Here is a 23,275-nt window from a genome sequence, read left to right on the forward strand (position 1 = left end):
TTGAAAGATTATAAGTAAACTTTTGCATTAACATAAATTCATTTAAGCAATACTGGCTAAGTTCAATGTTGATAAACATAAATTACTCTATTTTGGTTTGGTTGCAGGAATAGTCAGTGGATCTGTTTCCAGTGGCTGTAGGAATAGTTAATGCAAGAACATCTACTGCAGCTAAGGAAAGAAAACTAATCCTAACAAATGCACAGGAACACTCACCAAGTGGGCCCCCTTGGGTGAGTTATTCCAGGCTTCCCAAAAACAACTCTAAATGCTCAGAATAACATGTTTTTATTCATCAGTCTTTGGAAGTCATTACATGATTCAATATGAAAAGAAACTCAAAAACACTTGTGCAAATCCTCTGCTCTGCTTTCTCTCTTTTTGTATCTAACCTCTGAGAAGAGATAAAGAGCTTATTTTAAAAGAAATCGTCTACTTTAGACAGCACAAATCACGTTGAAGAGAAGAGGCAGATAATTGATCGAGTAAGGAGATAGTTGGAGTTATGCTACATGAAATGCAGATCTAAACTGAACCATAGTCATAACATATTGTGGCGGTATTTACAACATCAATGTCCACTTTGAGTTAGACATCGGTAGTATCATGTGATTGCTTCTCCTATGTCATTCCTTACACTTTTCAACATTTCTATTGTTTGATCCTTCAGTCATTTTCTTGAATATCTCTTCCTTCAACTAGCGTGATAGGTGAACTTCCACCGCAACATCATTATCATTATTCCCTGCACTTCAAAAGAAATAACATACAAGAACATACGTACATATTTTATTTAATCAGGACATCTATTAATTCAAACATGATATTGCCCTAAACAATCCACATGGCAACAGGAATAAATGACATGGCTGCAGGAATAAATTGGCAAAGACAAAACATGCTTTTTTAGGTTTGGGCTAACATCTGAAATACATATAGTAAACTTATGATACATCATTATTACTATGTAAATCAAAATATGACAAAAGTTCAAGAGTTCTAAGGATAAAAATATGGCAATGTCTCAACTCATCATGCCCCCAACTTTAAGATCTTGTTGATCCTCCAGCAAGAGGAAAATTTCTGATTCAGTCACCAATGGTTCCTTGACCCATTCCTCCTGAAGCTAAATTCCAGTAAAATCCTTTCATCTTTTCCAACCTGGACCATTTGGCTTCTTTTGTAACTACTTCATAGGGCTTATTTGTAGTCTTACATCCCAATAGTTGCCACATAAGAATAGGAGGCTAAAATATCAATAGTAACCAGTTATTGGTCTTCTCTCTGCCTAGTTGTATATATTTGGGGGCTCTTTGCATAATTGCCTAGAAATTTGGCAATGAATGAGGCTCTCCCTGCTTCAATTCTTCTGGCAAGTTATTCCAGCGCTGAGTTAAACCATCTATTGCAGCTGCACTTTCAGTCTGAACTAAATGTTCATATGCCTGGTATATTTCTTCCCTCATCGGCAACACTAGATTCCTAACATCTTTCCTTACCAGTAATTTTTGCTATTCATAATAAAGAACTCTTGGCTCTTTTGCTTCCTTTCTTAATGGAAATGGATAATCAAATTCAAAATCCTTGTATCCTCTGGATTGTGCCCCCATGCTGATCTCATTTTGAATCCATGACATTAAAACTTTTATATGGATATCACCAATATATAGCAAAGGATTCTACTCACTATCTGAAGCCACAACATAGCTATGTAAATAAAGTTCACATAGCAAATTTTTCACAGCTACTGGAGAAGTTTGGTAAGCATCGTAAAATTCCTCAAGGGTTTCTAAAGAGGGGCTAAGGTCCCTAACAATGCGGTTCAATTTGAAATTTAAATACTGCTCCTTTAAATGCATAGCATAAACCCTTGGCGGTGCCCTACATTGCATCAATTTGGGGACCATACTAGTGATTGTATCAATTTTAGCCTCTAATTCTTCAATTTTGTTATCCCTCTTTTCAATTTCTCTCTGTTGTTTGTCAATAACCCCTTGCAATCTAGCCCTCTCTATTTCCCATTGTCTATAAAATGTTAACACAATATATAAACTGCTTAGGGATGATGGAGGTCTAATAGGTGTTACCTTAGGCCGTGGAATCTCTTCAACAAGCTCCTCAAGCTACTCTGCCACATATGCAAGATTTGATAGTCTATCTACATCATCTTCCTTCTGGGTTTCAACATCTATAGGGCTCCCTTCTTCTGATGTTTCCACTGAAATAACCTCTGTCGGATCACCTGTTGGATGAACCTTCTGGGTCTTACTCCGAGTCCTTCTCAAATAAACCTTTGGAGTGGTTGCAGGAATGGTTTCTACCGGTGGCTTTGCTGTAGGAGTATTTATTTTAGACCTATGCCTCTTGGATGCAGGAGAAACTCAAGTTGCATGTGGCTGAACCATAGGTTCATCTGCATCAATTATTTCCAATTCCTTCCCTTTTCTTTTAGAAGAAGGTGATTCTCTTTGAAGAAAAGTGGAGGGTTGCTCCAAATTTGTCTCAACCATCTCTTCTTCCATAATAACCATAGCTCCTTCAGTGATGAGCATATCATTCTCTGCAGAAACTACAGGAGAAGAGGGTTCTTCAATATTTTCTTCTTCAACTATTGGATCATCTGCAACAGGAGCATCGTCAACCCTAAACTACAACATGTCTTCAAATACCCCCCATTCCATCTGTGAAACATCTCTAAGAGAATGTTCTACAAGCAATTTAATCAAACCATGATGGTTGATAGAATGATTTCCATTCTTCTATGTTTCTTCGGCACTTGTGGAAATGAGGTGGTATAGAAAATTAGGGACATTCACTCTCTGGCCATGTTGTAAATGACTAGGCAATTTGAAATGGGGAATGTAAATTTGAATACCTCCCTTCGCAAGTAATGTATTTCATTACATATAAAGCCACCTGGGGCCACTCTGCTGGTAGGGAAACCCTTCTGGTTACTTGCTTGTCCATTGTTAGAGGTCCATCTATGGGAAGTGTAAACTCTGCTCTAGCACTTCTAGTGTCTTATGATTCTGGAAACAATTCTCCTTCCTGCGGTAACCCTATAACTTCAGCTATCCACTGTGTTATCACTGTTTTTAAAATTGGGTTCTTCTTTCCCCATAATTGGCTATGGTACCTTGAAAATTTTCCGAATGAGGTGTGATCCTAAGTGCTTCAGCTTTGTTCTAAACCTTAGGGGTTTAAGGGTTTTAATTTTTTAGATTTTTTTCCTTGCTAAGCCCTCTGGTTTCTATTTTGCCGTTACTTTATTTCACTTAAGTCATGGGTCGCGGGGTCGTAGGAAGTGTCCCCCCCTTGCTATTTACCTAGGCGGTTATGTTGATTATTTGAAAAAATTTCGCCCTGTTTTATTTCCTTCTAAAGTGTTGGGCCCAATAAACGCTGATCAACTTGAGGAAAGATCCAACGGTCAGCGCTATTTCGCAAGGGTTAAGTGCTCGCCTCTTAAGGCCGCGAAATAGCGAGAATGAATATCAGCCGTCCATGTGTCGTGACGGAGGAGGTAAAAGGTATAGTTGTCAGAGGTAGCTGGAGCCCCGTGGCTTTCTTCCGGCGTATTAAAAGGTAGCACGTGGCACAAGTCACCACAGTCAGCGGGCCCACCATTCCTCAGGACCAAGGGTTTAAAAGTGGGCCCCAAAGATGAGTCGGCTCACAGGTGGAGATGACCTGGCAGGGACAGCTCTTACAATTCATTGAGACCCCGTGGCTCCTTCCAGCGAATGAAAAAGTGACAGGTCAGCTCCGAAAATGACAAGGCGCCAGGTGTCCATGACGTGTCCGTGGGCCCACCATCTCTGAGAGCTTCTAACAGGGTTTAAATGCTGAGCAAGTTGAGATATGATCTAACGGCTCGCGCTATTTCGCAGGGGTAAGATGCCCACTTCTTAAGGTCGCGAAATAGCGAGAGTTAACCTGGACCATCCACGTGTCTTGATGACACGTGGTCTAAAAGGAAAATGTGGGTCCCTATGGTCCATTCTTGACGACTAAAAAAGTGACAGGTCAGCTCCGAAAATGACAAGGCGCTAGGTGTCCATGACGTGTCCGTGGGCCCACCATCTCTGAGAGCCTTCTTAAAAGGTTAAATACCGATCGACTGTAGAGATGATCCGACGGTCAGCGCTATTTCGCAAGGGTTAAGTACTCACCCTTTAAGGCCGCGAAATAGCGAGAATGAATATCAACCGTCCACGTGTCATGACGATGACATAAGCGACAGACCTGTTGAGACGAAAGTGGGACCCCCATGGTTCTTCTTCTGGCAAGTGACAGAGTGACAAATCAGCATAGCAGGTGACTAGGTGCCAGATGTTAGTGACGACTCAGCGGGCCCACCATTCCTGAGGATCTTTTCAAAGGATTAAACAGGAGAGTCGTCCACGTGGCATGATGATGACATGGCCAAAAGGGAAAAACATGGGCCCGCCACAGTATAAAGGGATACATTCGGCCAGTATCAAAACAGAATGTAAAGGGATTTTCTAAGCCAATGATCAGATGTCGCATGGTATTATGTAGCCAATAGGAAGATGGGACCCAGACTAAAGACAAAGTCATCAAAATGCAATTCACAGTGAGACACTTGCAGGAAGGCTGCGACCCGTTGGAGTTAAAATATGAATTCTCGTATGAATTCGACTTTGAAGGGACGGCCGAAGCATGCGGAATCAATGTTATAGTTAAGGCCCAGAGTACAAGCATTTGATTTCCTAACAACCAAGTATAGAGATCTTTTAAAAGGATTTTGCAGAAGAGTAACGCAGAGTAATCTTTTGCAAATACAGAGAAGGTGAATCAGTTGCAGAGCGAATTCCTTGAAGCAAGCATCAGGTTCTTTCTTATTTTGCAGCTATTCTTGTGTGTTGTAACAAGTGGAATTATTCTCGTATTACAGAAGTGTTTAAGAAGTGATATTCATCTGGTTGTTTTGCAAATGGCTCCTAAAAGGGAATTCTCTGGTAAAGTTGATTATTTAGAAAGGAGTGTGTGTGATGACTTTTTAGAACAGTTGACGCTGTCAACCAATCAGGCATCTAAGGCCAAAGAGTTAGTACCCAGGGCTCCCCGTCTGAAGATTGGAGAAGGATTATATGACAAGGGTAATTGGTTAAGAGACCCACAGGTTGGACTGTCTGGGTTGGGGTTATTTAGAATCGGATTTGGGATGAGGAATTCTCCTGCTCCTCAAAATAGCATTTGGGAATTAGATGTTGGGAAGTTGGTAATCCCAGGGGTGTTCATGGATACAGATTTGTTAACCCAAATGGCATTGAATTATGATTCAGTTACAAGATGCATCCGGGATGTAAATGGAAAAACCCTCGTGGAGATTAATGCAGAAGAGTTGAGAACAGCATTTGGGCTCAGTGAGTTCACCAACTTCTTGGAACCTATAAACTTCACACAATTAGCTCAGGTGTACAGGGCACAGAGGAGTCATCTTAGGAATGGGTCTCTCAAAGAACTTTTTCTGAAAGTAGGAGGGTTAGCAGTTGTAGGGCCCAACACACAAGAGCCTTTTTCTTTAAGTATGTTTACCTTAAGGGCAAAAGGGATGTATTGGGCACTTTGCCAAGTTCTAGGAGAGGATGTTGAATCAAATATGCCAAACCATTACTTGCTAATGATTGTTCAAATTTTGAATCCTTCTCTTGCTATTACATTTGATTATGCTTCTTATATTGTCGACGCTATCCATGGAGGGTTGATAGGGATAAAGAATGGAAAGGTGGATAGGCCATTTGGGTGGTATTCACTCTTGATGCACCTCTTTCTCTTCAAAGGTGGTGATTATTTCACCAGTGGTATGGACCTGGTAAAAGAAAAGGAGGGAGAGAAGATGTCGGTACAACTATGGAGTACTGTGTTGTCATGGGACAGAGAGGATGCTAGTTTCCTGAAATTTGATAAATATTTTGCATCCAAAATAAGGACTCTCCTTTGCTCTCACAACCCAAGAGTCCCCAAGGTTCTTCTGGAGTTCTTAAGACCAAAAGAATTCGCAGAGAATATCAAGATAGTTCATAACTGGGGTGATATGTACTTATATCCAGTCTCTACAGTTTTTAGAGTCTTTGGTTTCAGAGGCACCCCATTTTTGTTACCATACCAGGTCCCCCTCAAAGTGGGAATAGCTGAGATTCTCAGACAAATTGGTAACCTGCAAGAGGCAGAGTTAACAGGCAGAGGTAAAGGGACTATTTTCCCTACGGCTACAGTGGCCCACCAATTTGTAATCACCAAGGGAGGCTAGAAATGTTTTGAGGATTTCCTCAAACCCTACCATTTGTCCACTGCAGTGTCTAGATGCGCTGATCCAGAGGACTTTTACAATGGTGTGTTCCGGAAGAAAGTAGCATGCAGAGGTAGGCCTCATCAATTCCACTTTCCTGAAGACCTCATCAGGAATGAATTTGATTTAGATGAACAGGAGTTGAGGAAGGAAAAGTGGGTGGCTTACAAGAAGGCCCTGGATTTTGTGCATCAATTTGATGCTAGCTATGACCCATTGTCTAGCTTCTTCCCATTGGAAGAGAAGATAAAATTTTTGATTATTTGCTTTGAGGATGTAATGCAAACAATAAAGGAGAAGAGGGAAGTTGTAATCAAGAACAACCCTGAGAAAGCAAGAATGATTTTGGGAAAATCAGCTCCCACTAAAGCAATCCCTCCTGGTGATTACACCCTGCATAAGAAAGCAGGTTATAGTGTGCTGGTGTCTACAACAGGGGAGCCCTCTTCATCCAAAGGAAAGAGGAAGGCACAGGAAGTCATTGACATCCAGGACAGCCCAAAGAAGCAGAGGGTGGGAAAGGAAGTGCAATCAGATACACCCCTGTATTCCCCATCCCAATCCCCTCTCCACATAGGAGATGAGCAAGCAGCAACTGAATACCTCTCTCAGTTGGGCAGCTTGGGGGAGATTGCATATACATATGATGAAGTGGAAGAAGGGATGCCAGAAGAACCCACTGAAGCACAGATGGACATCACTTCAACTGAACTCAAAGGCCAGGAGTGGGATCCTGAGATAAAGAAGGCCACTAGTGCCTTTCTAGCTGATGATAGCTTTGTCACATCTGAAGCATTCATGCAATTTATCTGGAAGCAGCATATAGATAAATATAATGCTAGATGTGAAGCGAGAAAGGCAGAACAACCTAATAAAGATCCAGCCTCAGTGGAGGAAGAAATAAAATAGGAGATGATGGAAGAATTCAAAACCATCACTCCTGAACAGGGAAGGGATCTAGTAGCACAAGCTGGAGTGCTCATTTTACCAAAATGGAATATTGTTGATGCTCTGGTGCTGGATGCAGTAAGAAAGGAGACCAAACCCATGGAAGGGGTTACATTTAGTAAGGACAATGCTGCACTAGTCATGTGGTCCCTTAAAAGAAATGAGGACAAGAAAGGTAAGGACACCTCAGGGACGAGTCACATTGGTGGATTGATGATCAAGAGAGTAGAGAGTACAGGGGTAGTAGAGGCTGCTAGCACTGTGCTAGAGACTGCCAAATTTAGTGTTGCAGTGGCTGAAAAGGAAGCCAAAGAAAAGGAGGCCCTCCAGCTTAAATTGGAAACAGTTTTGAAGGCCTATGATAGTGCTAAGGAGGAGATAAGAGGCAAAGATAGCATTATTGCTAAATTGCAGAGCCAGCTAGCAGGACAACACCAACAAGGTGAGTCTTCAACATTAATGATCACCTCTTCTCCTGCAAGACCTCCACCTACTAGCCCCATCATTGAGCTCCCACCGTCTCCTGCGCCTTCCAGCTCTCAAATGATTGAGATAACTCCCCAAGAATTGGAGAATCTAAAGCAGACTCAGGCCTATTATGCGAGGAAGTATGAGGAGAAGATAAAAGCCACAATCTCCAGTTTTGCAGACACTATAAATGCCTCACTCCTTCACAATAGTGTAGGAAAGGTCATGGAGATATGGACTGAATTAAGAAGAGATAAGGCCATTTTGACACCCATTTTTGACAGATGGAGGCCTAGGGAGCAAGACTTAGAGTTCATGTGTGTTTCCTGTGATGAAGCAAGAGCTAATCCCATTATCAAATCCACTTCTGATATCACTAAGAGTTTATTGCAATTGGCAACAGAGGTGGATAATGTGGAAAGAAGGGTTAAATTGCTTAAGAAGGAATACACTGATCAAGTTTGTGAGTTGCTCCCACGGATTTTTGCCAATCCAGATCAGCTGAAAGATAAGCAGATATGGCTCAATGAGATAAATGCCAAATTGTCAGCAAAGGTCAAGGGAATCATTGATCTGGATGATACCTCTTTCTTTGTTATAACCATACAGGAAATAGAAAGAATTAAATCACACTATAGTTTTCTTAACTCAGAAGTCAACAAACTGAGGAATTCTTGGAAAAGGTTGACTAAAGTTAAGAATGATGTGATTAGTTTTGTATGGCCGACAGAGGAGACATATAGTGAGTGGGGAGTTAAATATTCCACTCGAGATTCGGAGCAGTTGGAGGGCGCCCCTGAAGAGCCAGAAGAGGTTATAACTGAACAACCCGTTGAACAGACTGCTGGGGAATCTGAGAAGAGCGCATAACTGATTCACGCAAAAAATTGTAACCTCTTCGATTTTTGAAATAATTGTAACAAACTTTCCTCGAGAAGTCCGAAGCTTTGTGCATCCATATTGTTATAAATGGATACCAGGACTAGAGTGAAAGGGATCACAAAAATTTTGTAAGAAAACGCTGCAGAAATATTATCTGAGCTTTTCCAAAGTTTAATGGAGAATCAGACTTTTGTAAAATCTTTTCAAATGAATATTCAATATACAGACCGTCAGTTTTGAGTGAAGCTTTGTGTCGTCTTCAAACTTGTCCTTAAGTTTATTTACTATTTTCATTCTGAATAATCCAGGATTTTCTGTTTGATTGAAATTGTAAGGCAATCTTAGTATGGGTGTTTTTAGCTTTTCCCTTTAGGAGGGAAATTAAATATGCATGATCATTATTACCAGTAAATACTTTGGGAGAAACTTTGAATTTTGAGGACCATAGTTTAGTTTAAAGTGATCGAATTCTTGTTGGTGTTAGGCATTCGTAAGGATTAATGGAAACCAAATTGATGGGAAGTATAGAGATATTTTGTTTCAGGAGTTTTATTTGAGTTTGAGTGACTCTGTAGCCTTGGATAAAGCACTGGTACTAATCGAAGCTGTTTATTGCATGCTTTGTTGATCAAATATGCTGAAGTTGAGTATTGTTTCATTCTTTGTTTTCAGTTGTTTTCAAGGTGAATAAACCCACTGGTTTTCTGGACTGGTTTGTTGTGGGTTTGTTGCTTAAGAGTGTGAAGTTAATTCACAAAAGGTATACCCACCTGGGCTTAAAGAAGAGCCCGAAGTGTAGAAGGTCTAACCAAACCTTGTCATATGTTGTCTCTAAAATCCCTTTATCCTTGATGTCTTCTCGGCACCCACTTTAGATTGTATTATTAAGGGCATTGAAGGGGAATCAGATTTTGAGAACAACACGCTGCTCCGTAGAAATGACCCTTATTCCTTTAACAGTAGCTTCTCCTTCATTGAATGAATGCATAAATTCTGCAGCAATTTCTTCATTATAATCTTTGATTTTCAAAAAGTAAACAATCCAACCATGCTGCCTAAAATAATACTCACAAAGAGCATCCTACAGCAACGCATCATGGACTATTGGTTCATGGCGGATTGGATCTCCACCCATTTCTTACTCTATTAGTATAGAAAACTCTACAGCTAAGAAACGGAGAACCAAAATATTCTACAAAATGAAAATTAAAAATTCCTTACATATCTCCAAATTTGGAATTTGGCGATAGAGTTTACTACTTCCTTATGCCAAAGAATATCTTGTTAAAGAAATGATGGCAAGCAGTCAAATCAATGTATCGAAAAGGACGATTAATTAATAATTTTGGAAACCAAACCATAAAACACCCCCCCCCCCAACTTAACTTGGAACGTGTCCACATAGCTTAACGGATTTGGGGAAGTGTACGTGGATTTAGGAAAGGAAATAATCATAATAAAATAATAAATGTATAATTAAAATAAATTACAATATGTGTATACTTGCAGTCGTACGAAAAGGAAGGCGAAATGAAATGAAATGACAGATAAGAAAATGAGATGGGATGACGTAGATGGAAATTTAATTTATGGAGAAGAATATTTCCATAAGACATGGAAATATTTTTATGAAATGACGCGAGGAGAATTATGAAGGGGCAAGCATGTTCACTGCAGTGGCTGTAGGAACCTTACCTCCATTACTGTGCTCAATTGCTGAAGGAAGTTGATCAGTGGCTGCAGGAACCTGATCAGTTGTTGCAAGAACTTGTGTTTGATTCTTTTGAGCAAATTCCTACAGGAACTCCTCTTTATTGGCCGGCTTATGATAAAGACGCAATCGGTGACCATTGACCAAAAGCTTAAACCTAACTGGATCAATTGTGGTCAAACGAACAGCTCCATTATTGAAAACTTCCTCAATCTCATATGGACCTAACCATCGGGTTTGCAATTTTCCCATAGTATCTTTATATCTGGAGTCATACAATATTGCCCAGTCACTGACTTTGAACTTTTTCTCTTTGATATATTTATCATGCCATTTTGCTCTCTGATTTTGTATCAGTTATGTCTGTTGGACAACCATTTTTCTCCATTCATCCAAAGCATTCAATTGCTGAATATGTTCCTTTTGTGCTTCAGAAAGTGTCATATTTAATTGCAAAGCTCTCAGAGTTTTATGCTCAAATTCAATAGGCATCATTGCTGCTTTTCCATAAACCATCTCAAAAGGTGTAAAACCAATTGGTGTTTTCCAAGTTCTGTATGCCCAAATTGCTTCTGAAAGCCTATGAGACCAGTCTTTTTTTATGAACAGATACTATCTTGGTAAGAATAGCCTCAAGCTCCCTATTTGTAACCTCTACTTGTCCATTAGCTTGTGGATGATATGGAGAAGATTTTTTGTGCCTTATATTGTATTCATTGACCAAGGCTACAATCAATGTTGAACTAAATTGTGGGCCTTGGTATGATACAATTTCCCTTGGTACTCTATATCTTGTAAATATCTCCTTATAAAAAAACTCATCCACCTTATTATCTCTTCCATGTGTCATGGCACGAGCTTCCACCCATTTGGTTACATAATCTGTACACACCAAAATGTGGGATTTTCCATTAGAAGGTGGATCAATTGGGCCAACAAAATCTAATCCCCATTTATCAAATGGTGCAACCAATATTTATGGATATAATGGCATCTCATAAGATTTTGTAGGTCTCCCCATGTGCTAGCATCTGTCACATTTTCTTGTATACTATGTTGCATCCTTATATAATGTGGGCCAATAATATCTTGTATTTAGTATTTTGAGTGTTGTTCTTTTAGCAGCAAAATGTCCTCCACACGGCTCATCATGACATGCATGCAGGATATCATATGTTTCATCTTCTCTTACACATCTTCTCATGACTTGGTCAGGTCCAGTATAAAACAAACAATCAGCAATCCATGAGAAGTTAAAGCTTTTTTCTAGTAACAACCTTCTTTCCTTAGGAGAGAAATGAAGTGGCATTTTAGTAGCAGCTAAATGGTTGGCAATATTAGCATACCATGGAGTGTGAGCTTGTATAAGGAATAAATGTTCATCTGGAAAAGCATCATCTATGGTTGTAGAATCTTCCTGTAACTGAAGTCTTGAAAGATAATCTGCAACCACATTGGACTTCCCTGGTTTATCAACAACTGTGATATCAAATTCCTGAATCAACAATAACCAGTGAACTAATCTACCGGTAATTGAAGGCTTATTCATGAGATATCTGATTGCAGTATGATCAATATGCACAAATATGGAACATCCTATGATATAGTGCCTGAATTTGTTGAGTGCATATATAACTGCTAACATTTCCTTTTTAGTGACTGTGTAATTCAACTCAGACCCCTACAAGTTCTTGCTAATATAATATATTGCACTTTCCAAGTTATCAATCTTTTGTCCTAATACTGCTCCTATTGCATAATCAGATGCATCTGTATGAATTTAAAATGGTAAAGACCAATTCGGACCTTTAAGAACTGGTGCTTGGGTCAAAGCGTGATTAAGCTTCAAGAAAGATTCATTGCATGAAGAGGTCCATTTAAATTCCATATCCTTGGTAAGTAGTGAATATAAGGGACTTGCAATTTTGCTGAAATCTTTGATAAACCTTCTATAGTATCCAACATGACCAACGAAACTTCTTACATCTTTTTGCTTCACCGGTGCATTGATATTTTGAATGACTTCAATCTTTGTTGGGTCAACCTGTATTCCTTTTATGGAGATATGATGACCAAGGACTATTCCTTCCTGCATCATTATGAAGCACTTCTCATTGTTCAATGATAAACTATAGTCTTCACATCACTGCAAAACTTTTTTCAAGTTCCCCAATGCTTGTTCAAATTCAGAACCATAAGTTGTAAAGTCATCCATATAAATTTCAATGATGTCTTGAGAAATATCTGAAAATATACTAATCACCGCTCTTTGAAAAGTGGCTAGAGCATTACACAATCCAAAAGAAAGAACAGAATATGCATATGTGCCCCAAGGACAAGTAAATGTTGTCTTTTCTTGGTCCTTTAGGGCTATCTGAATCTGATTGTAACCACTGAATCCATCAAGAAATGAAAAATATCTTTTCCCAGCCAAAGAGTCCAATACCTAATCCACAAATGGCAATGAAAAATGATCTTTTCTTGTTGCTAAGTTCAAAGCTCCATAATCAACACATACCCTCCATTTTCCTCCTTTCTTAGGAACTATTACCAAAGGTGAGACCCATTGGCTATCAGAAATAGGATAGATAAACCCAACCTTTAACAACTTCTGCAATTCCTCTTTAACTATTTCTTTTAATGCAGGATTGATTCTTCTTTGTGGTTGTCTAAGTGGGCAACATTCTTCTTTTATATAGATACGGTGGGTGCAAACTGTTGAATCTATTCCATGCATAACCTTGTAATCCCATGCAAAGGCATTTTTATCACATTTAAGCAAGTCCACGAGGGCCCCCTTTTAAGTATCTGAAAGATCCCTATTGATATTCAAACATTTATTCAAATCAACTTCTATTTTGATAGTAAGATAAATCTGGGATATATCAGAAAAATGAGAAGTACAGACTAGCAACAGAGTATGCAATATATCAGTGGCTGCAAGAAAGTCTAAATCTGTAATATTTGGTACCAACTCCTGCAATTGTTGTTCTTGTGTCAACTCATTTGTTAGAATTTTATAAAGAATTGAGTCTTCATCATGTAATTGTATGAATGGCCCTTGATTAATCATCATAAGGCGATTAATAGAGTCAACTCCCTCAAATTCTTCTCCCAAAGTAAGCCAAATGACTTGTTCTTGATCAAACTCGGGTTGTGCAGGAGAATACAAAGCTAATGTTTTTGTAGAGTTCCCATCTGAAATAGTCATATCTCCTTATCTACATCCAATATATGCATCAGTCATGGCAAGCCAAGGTCTTCCCAAATTCACCGGATATCCTCCCAGTGTTGCCTTTGGAGACAGAATCATAAAGTCTACAGGGTATTCCTAGGAATCCAAAATAACCACCACATCTTCAATCATACCATCAGGTCACACTGTAGAGCTATCAGCAAGTTGTAGAACTGTGGGTGTAGGCCTTAGACTATTGATTTCAAGTTGTTTCATTACTTCTCTTGTCATCACATTAATAGTTGCCCCTAAATCAATTAAAACATTCCTTATCTGGTTGTCATTAATGACTATACTTACAACAGGACTACCTGGGTCAGAATATTTAGGAATTGAAATCTTTCCTAACATAATATCTACCAGTTGACCATCACATGCACTGTTTGCGGATCCTTCTTCTTCGTACCAGGTTTTTTAAGACATGCTTCTCTAAGTGCCTTACTGTATATATAAGAACATCTTGTATTGCTTGTAACAATGGAATTTTAACACAGACATGTTTCAATTGATCTATGATATCAAAACCTTGCTCCTATTCTGTAAGAACTTCATTTTCTTGAAATCTATGGGGAAATGGTGGTAATCTCTACTTCTGAGGTATTGTGTATGTTGGATTAGAGATTTCTTGTTTTCTTGTACCTCAATGATAACTGGAGGAGTTGGATTAGGCAGAGTTGTCCCAAATCGAAGGTGAATATCACTTATGGATAGAGAATAGGTTGGGTATTGATTAAGATCTATTAAATAAGCTTGTTGTTATTGTTGAGACTTAATATTAGGATTTGGCATTGGTTGAGTGGGCAACTGTGTTGGTTTAGGTGGGACAATAGTGATTGCAGGGGGAGGCAGTATTGCAGGCTGTTGTGGTTGCTGAATAAGTTGTTGATAACCAGAAGATTGAGTAGTCCATAGCTGACTCCCCCTCCATTGAGGAGTAGGTTACCAATTCACTTGAAACTGGCTCCCTTGGCCCTAAGGTGGATACAAATTTCCCTATGGTTGCTGCCACTATGGCATTTGATTAGCAAAATGTTTCCCTTGGCCTTGAGAACCATGCCAATTTTGATAATTACCAAAATTTTGAGCATATAGTGATTGCCATTGATTATTTGGTACATAAGAATTTCCACTATAACCGGAAAAAGAAAGTGGATCCGAAGGCATACCTTGTCTTTAAAATTTGGCCTTCTTTGAGCAACATAGAAAACTCTCTCATCCTCACCTTGTATTGGCTTGAAGTCAGGAACCTCAACATTTGCAACCATTTTACATCTGCAATTATTTTTCCGTTGTCTACAATGAGGGCAAAATTATGCAAGAAATGCATCAGCTTCTTCATGTTTCTTCTTAGCAAAGAGTGTATCCAATTGAGTAGCCATATTATTTATAATGTCATCCTAAAAGTCCTTCAGTAAATGGCTAAGTTCCATTCTAGAAAATCCAGTACCAGATGTTGATGAAGGCGCTCCTGGCTTGAAACGCCTGTTCTTTTTAGAAGCAGATCTAGAATACTTCTTACAAATTTGTCCTATTTCAGTCCACGTGGACTGTGTAATATCACCTCCTCCCATAAGATCCAAAGAATCAGTGCATTCATCACTAATTCCCCTCAAAAATATCAACTTGAGAGAATCTTTATTTAGAGTACTATGCTTGGACTTTTTTACACTAAATAGAAACCTTTCTAGATAATCTTCAAGACTCTCATCTTCTTTCTGTGTCATTCTAAAGATATCATCCCCATGACAATCAGTGCCTCTACAATAATCTTTATATTTTTCAAGAAACAATCATTTCATCTCATCTCATGTATTGATTGTGCTACTACCCAAGCTCATAAACCATCTTAGAGATGATTCCTTCAAGGTGGCAGGAAATATTTTGATCCTGTGGCATCTATAGTATAATCAAAACTGTTATAGAGAACATCAAACTCAAACAAAAATGTGTTTGGATCCTCTATCACCAATCCATAGAATTTAGGGAGGGAAGAAGGTGGAATGTTCTTGAGATTAGCATTATCATGCTGATCAAATATGGGGAACTCAAATGTTGGGTCCAAAGGTAGTGGTGGATTATTTCCATGAGGAGGTGGGTTTCCTTGCATTGGACTTGTGGGGGGAGTTACTATATGAAATTATTCTTCTTGGGGTCCAAAGAGGAACTGGAGACTGCCTTCTGGAAATTCAGATTCAGGGTGGTTCAAATTCTCTGGGGTTTGATAAAGTTCAGCAAAAGGATTTATATCTGAGGAATTAATTTGTGCATGATTAGGCTGACTGGGCAGAAATCTACCTAGAACATCTCTTCTTCACCTATGCATGCAAATTCATGAAATTTTTTGAACAATCAGGTATGCCAGAAAAACAATTAACTGAAAACTAAAAAGACATTAACCATAACAGGTTCTTAGTTTGACACCATCCCCGACAATGGCGCCAAAATTGTTTAGCCCAACAATAAGAATAATAAGTCTAGTTGAAGTCTCAACCCGAAGTTTGGACATTCACTTGGTAAAGTCACTATTTCCATAGCTAGTGTTCATTTGATTGTCAACCCAGGGACGTAATACTTGAAATGGGTCTGCACTATATATGCACCAAGTTCTTGCAATAGCTACTCTACATTACTGCAACAACTAACATTATGCGGAAAAGTAAGCAAGAATTGAAACTATTGAAAGGCTACAGGAAAAATTTTGCATTAACATAAATTCATTTAAGCAATACTGGCTAAGTTCAATGCTGATAAACATAAATTACTTTGTTTTGGTTTGGTTGCAGGAATAGTCAGTGGATCTGTTTCTAGTAGCTACAGGAACAGTCAATGCAAGAACATCTACTACAGCTAAGGAAATAAAACTAATCCTAACAATTTCACAGGAACACTCACCAAGTGGGCCCCCTTGGGTGAGTTATTCCAGGCTTCCCAAAAACAACTCTAAATGCTCAGAATAACATATTTTTATTCATCATTCTTTGGAAGTCATTACATGATTCAATATGAAAAGAAACTCAAAAACACTTGTGTAAATCCTCTACTCTGCTTTCTCTATTTTTATATATAACCTCCAAGAAGAGATAAAGAGCTTATTTTAAAATAAATCATCTACTTCAGACAACACAAATCACGCCGAAGAGAAGAGGTGGCTAACTGATCGAGAAAGGAGATAGTTGGAGTTATGCTATAGGAAATGCGGATCTAAACTGAACTACAGTCATAACATACTGTGGTGGTATTTACAACATCAATGTCCACTTTGAGTTAGACATCGATAGTATCACGTGATTGCTTCTCCTATGTCATTCCTTACGCTTTTTAGCATTTCTATTATTCGATCCTTCAATCATTTTTTTGAATATCTCTTCCTTCAACTAGCGTGATAGGGGAACTTCCACCGCAACATCATTATCATTATTCCCTGCACTTCAAAAGAAATAACATACAAGAACATACGTACATATTTTATTTAATCAGGACATCTATTAATTCATACATGATATTGCCCTAAACAATCCGCATGGCAACAGGAATAAATGACATGGCTGCAGGAATAAACTGGCAAAGACAAAACATGCTTTAATAGGTTCAGGCTAACATTTGAAATACATATAATAAACTTTCAATACATCATTACTACAATGTAATTCAAAATATGACAAAATCTCAAGAGTTATAAGGATAAAAATATGGCTATGTCTCAACTCATCAGATACCATCAGAAAATTCAACAGTGACAGATGGACAACAGAATGAATCAGCAAATCAAGAAAATTCAAAGACTCTCAGGTTTGTAAAACTAAATCATTCTGAAGATCAGATTTTTTCGGATTATTGCATGTGTGCGCCCTTAGTTTCCTTGTGTTGTGCACCGCAGTACTTGGGTTTGTGACATGGTATGCATTCTTTCTTGGGAAGAAGTTGGTTTCATGGCTTAGTAAGAAACAATCACGCACTTCATTGTCTACTGCTAAAGCATAATATGTTGCAGCTGCTACCAACTGTACTTATATTTTATGGATGAAACAAATGTTAAAGGATATAAGGGTAAGTTATGATAAGCCTATTGTTATTCACTGTGATAATACTATTGCTATTGATATGTCAAATAATCTAGTATTTCATTCCAAATCAAAACACATTTCTATAAGGTATAATTTCTTAAAGGAAAAGGTTGAAGCAAAGGAAGTTAGATTGGTTTATGTGCCTACTAAGGAACATATTGTAGATATTCTAACAAAACCATTGCCTAAAGACACTTTTAAATATCTCAAAGATTAGTTGGGGGTTACCAACCATCCGCAAGAGACTTAGATATACAGAGATGCATCAATCCGGTGAGCTTATCAAACATTCTTTTCTGATCCGGGTTGATGAAGATGGTGCTACTACTCAGGGGGAGTAGTCAGTTGTTTGGTTACATACTCTTGGTTTAGTATACATCCTTTGTCATTGATGTCAAAGGGGGAGAAGGTATTCATGTGAAAAACTGCCAGATCTTTTGATGGTGTTTATTTCATATCAGTCTTTTCTCTTTTGGAGATTGTTGGCATTCCTTAGCACTTGGATGTTTTTCACATTCAGTGTTGCCATCAATGTCAAAGGGGAGATTTTTGGAAATATGCTAGATTTGGTTAAGTGTTTCCATTGATGTCAACACTGCATCTCGATTGGAGACTATCCTGGTTGAATCTATCCCAGTTAGTCTTGGTGATATTCTTGGTTTTGGCTGTGATTCTAATCCAGTATGATCAGATCTTTGGAATCGGTTTTGGATGCTTATTTTGGTGGGTTACATGATTTTTATATTATGTTGGTTCATGATTTGGTGCTTTGGTTGTTATCACTTTTGGTATTTTCCTTTACCGGCTTGCCTTTGCTATCCCGGTTAGCTTTACCGATATGTTGTTTTGGTGACTTAGTCAATGGATTTTGGGTCCAGCTTATGGAATCAATTTCTTTCACGTTGAAGGTATTTCTTGATCGTGTCTCGAGAATATGGTGACTTTGCATTGGATGGTATGTTATTATGATGATCCTATTTGGATTCGGTTAAACTTTATGTTATTTCATTGAGGGTTTCTACCGGTTGGTGAAGCATGTTGGATTTTGGTCTTAGCAGAATTTCTAGCGGATATAATTATTTGGATATTTTATTTAGGTCCATGCTATGTAATTTAAATCATAATATTGGTCTGGTGGTATCGTGTGATGTAATTTTTGGTAATTATGGGTTTATAGGTTTAGGGTTTAGCCAACTTTGTCAATAAGGTTGATGATTTGTATTTATAGGTGACTTATTCATGCAATTTGAGAATCGATGGTTATGGGTGGTTATGTCTGCAATATCAGAGAAAGGATTATGTGTGAATAGAGTCGTATCATTTCAGTGAAGTTTGGAAAGGTTTTGTATTGCAGAGGAGACATCGGTGCTTAACAGGAACTGTATCAGGCATTAGTAGATGCTACTTTCATAGTTCATTTCTTTTTGGATTGTAGTCCGATGTTTATGTAAGTCAGTGAGTTTTCCCTTTGTGATGAGCAGTGCGCTCTAGGTTGTTGGCCTTTCTGCAAGTGCAAACCCCATTGTAATTATTCATAATACTACTACAGAGTATTCATCTGATTGTGGGTAGGGTTACCCACCATGGTTTTTCCCTTTCCGGGTTTTCCATGTCAAAATATTGGTGTTATGTGTGTTGTGCTTTCATGATATATCTTTCAATTGTTCTCCAGTATAAGGTTTATAATTGAATTAATTGTTGTACTTGTGATTAAACTGATTCACCCCCTCCCCCCACTCAGTTTACTATCGGTATTAGTGCATTTCAACATGTGATGGGTTTGTAGACTACACATGAGATTCAAAAGAAGCTAGAGACCTTATATGAAGGAGATGTGCAAGTTAAAGTTGCTATGTTGAAGAGTTTGAAAGGAAAGTATGAAGCATTAAAGATGGGAGATTGTGAAAATATAACAACCCTTATGGCTAAGGTAAATGAGCTTTTCATGAATATCGGATGTGCCGGTGGAACCCTTTAAGAAGATGATATTGTTGCTTAGGTGTTGAGATCATTGCCTCCTTCTTATAAACATAAATTAGTTGCTATCGATGAGATCCAGAGTGTGACTACTATGACTAGAGACATGTTGGTTAGGAAGCTTGATGAATTTGAGTCGAGCGAATTTGGAGAATCACATGGTAAATCTGAGACTGCATTTAAAACCTCTGTATCCGGGAAGCAGAAGTATGATCCGGGAGAAATTTAATGTTGGGTATCTAGATATGAAAGATAAAAGAGAGAGATGGTAGAGAAAGGAAGAGAATTGGATGATCTTGAAGCTCTATTGCTCGGAGATTGCCTAAGGGAGTCGGTAAGTATGATGGAAAGTTACCTTTGAAATGTTTCTCTTGTAATAAGATAGGACATTTTTCTTCTAGGTGCCTTGAAAGAATGTCTAGATATGATAAGCATGAAAGATATGATAGATCTGATAAGAATGATAAATATAAAAAGCATGATAAGTATGATAAGCCCTATAAGCCCTATCAGAAGTTCATAAATCAGAAAAGATGCTACTATGTTGATGATGGTGTGACAGATGAAAAATCAGAGAATGGGAATTCAGAAGACGAATTTGTATTTATTGCTATCAAGGAAGATGATCTAATACTAGTGAATTCTACAAGCTGCATTATTGAGGAGAAAGCTTTGACTACTAAGATTGAAGAGAAAGATGAATGGGTGATTGACAGCGTTTTCTCACACCATATGATAGGTGATAAAAGCAAATTTGTGAATATGGAAAGGTATGATGGTGGAATAGTGAGATTTGGAGATGAAAAAACTTGTGTGATTCGTGGTAGAGGTTTCATATCTTTCAATGGTAAGCATAATATTGATGATGTCTTGTATGTTGAAGGTCTGAAGCATAATCTTTTGAGTATTGGACAGATGGTTGACAAGGGATATGATTTGCAATTCAAGAATGGTAAATGCAAGATCCTGAATGCCTTTGGTATAGAGATTGCATCGGGGGCTAAGACTAAAGGTAATATCTTTCACTTGAATGCTGGTGAGAAAATTTGTTTGATTGCTCAGAGCTGGTTGTGGCATATAAGGATGTGTCATGTTAATTTTGACTGCATGGTAAGGATAAGTTCTACTCAAGCTGTTAGAGATTTGCCTAAGATTGTAAAGCCTGCTAATCCGGTATGTAAGGAATGTCAGATGGGAAAGCAAACAAGAACTTCATTTAAGAGTAAGTTGTATTCATCAAATGGATTGTTAGATCTTATTCATACTGACTTGTGTGGCCCTACAAGAGTGAGAAGAATGCAGGGTGACGGATATTTCATGTTGCTAGTTGATGACTAATCTAGAATGATTTGGGTTACTTTTCTAAGGGAGAAATCAGAAGCGTTATCCAGACATATTCAAGATATTTAAAGCCAGAGTGGAGACTAAGACAGGGCTGAAGCTAAAGTGTCTGAGATCTGATAGAGGAGGAGAATTTACATCTGGAGAGTTTGATATATTTTGTGAGATGAATGGAATTAAAAGATAGTTAACTACTCTTAGAACCCCTCAACAGAATGGAGTTGTTGAAAGAAATAACTTAACTATTTTGGATGTTGCAAGGACTATGTTGATTGAAGCAAATGTTTCACAAACCTTTTGGAGAGAATTTGTTAGCACTATTGTTTACACATTCAACCAAGTGCATATTAAAGGTGATTTCGTACCTAAGAATACTTATGAGCTATGGTTTCGTCATGTTCCTAGAGTTAGATATTTCAGAGTTTTTGAAAGTAAATGTTATATCAAGATAGATGAGGATATAGGAAAGTTTGATGCAAGATGTGATGAAGCAATCTTCTTGGGATAATATTCTACTAAGAGCAAGACCTACTAGTGTTACAAAAAGAGACTGAAGAAGATAGTTGAGAGTGCAAATGTAAAGGTTGATGAATGTCTTGGAAAGAAGATCAGAGCATGAGGATATGATTTGATGATGAAGATGTTATTTCAAATCCTGTGTAGACTAAGATCTTGAAGCAGATTGATCCGATAGAGACAAGTAATCCGAATATTGTTATTGTCGATGAAGAAGTGCAAGAGCCTAACAATCAAAACAATCATAAGACTCCAAGGTATGTAAGACTGAATCATTCAAAAAATTAGATTATTGGTGATAAAAACAAAGGTGTGATGACTAGGAGAAGGATTGTTGCTAAAGAGATATGTTTGATTTCAAAAATTGAGCCTAAAGATGTTGTAGAAGCATGTAAAGATGAAAATTGGATAAAAGCTATGGAAGAAGAATTGAATCAGATTGAAAAGAACAACACTTGGGAGCTTGTTCTAAGATCTAAGGACAAGAATGTAATTGGCACTAAATGGGTATTCTGGAATTTCTGGAATAAACTTAATGAAGTTAGTGAAGTTATAAGAAACAAAACAAGATTGGTATGTAAAGGGTGTTCTCATATGGAAGGAATTAATTATGAAGAAACTTTTGCTCGAGTAACTAGAATTGAATTTGTTAGATTGTTGCTTGCATATGTTGCCTATAAGAATTTCAAGGTGTATCAGATGGATGTTAAGTCAACCTTTTTGAATGGTGATCTTGAAGAGGAAGTCTACAATAAGCAATTGGATGGATTTTATTTATCAAATGAATGAGATATGGTATGAAAATTGAAGAAAAAATTGTATGGACTGAAGCGAGCCCCTAGAGCCTAGTATGCTAGGTTGGATAAATATTTGTTGAAGTTGGGTTTCTATAAAGGCACTGCTGACAATTTTTTATAATTTATGGTTGAGAATGATAACATTTTGATTGTTGAAGTCTTTGTTGATGATATCATTTTTGGAGGAGATGATGATTTAAGTATGAAGTTTGATGATGATATGCAAAAGGAATTTGAGATATGTCTATGATAGGTGAGATGAAATTCTTCTTAGGATTGCAGATCACTTAGACTGGTAAAGGTATTTTCATTTCTCAATCTAAGTATGTGAAGGAATTGTTGAAGAAGTTTGGGTTAGTTGATTCTAAGCCTGTTGGAACTCCTATGGTGACTGGATGCAAGTTGTCTAAGAATGATGAATCTCTGAAAGTTAATCAGATTTTGTATAGATCTATGGTTGGTGGATTGCTATACTTAACTCAGACTAGGCCAAATATTATGCATTCTATTTGTCTTTGTGCAAGATTTCAAGTTGATCCTAAAGAGACTCATGTTACTGTTGTGAAGAGGATTTTCAGATATTTGAAGGGAATTGTTGACTATGGCTTATGGTATCCAAAAGAATGATTATTTCTTGCTATGTGCCTATACTAATGTTGATTGGGCAGGTGATGTTGATGACCAGAAGAGCACTACTGGTGGATCTTTCTTTCTAGGAAAGAAGTTGATTTCATGGCCCAGTAAGAAACAAGATGTTGTATCTCTATCTATTGCTGAAACTGGATACATTGTTGCTGCTAGTAATTCTACTCAGGTAGTTTGGATGAAGCAAATGTTGAAGGATATTAGAGTGATTTATGATGAGCCTACTATTATTTATTGCAACAATTCAAGTGCTATCATTATTCCAAAGAATCTCGTGTTGCATTATAAAACAAAACATGTGTCAATAAAGTATCATTTCTTGAAGGAGAAAGTCAGTGATGAGGAAGTTAGATTAGAATATGTATCTACAAAGGA

This window comes from Cryptomeria japonica, chromosome 1 (assembly GCF_030272615.1).
Source record: "Cryptomeria japonica chromosome 1, Sugi_1.0, whole genome shotgun sequence".
Taxonomy (NCBI): Eukaryota; Viridiplantae; Streptophyta; class Pinopsida; order Cupressales; family Cupressaceae; genus Cryptomeria; species Cryptomeria japonica.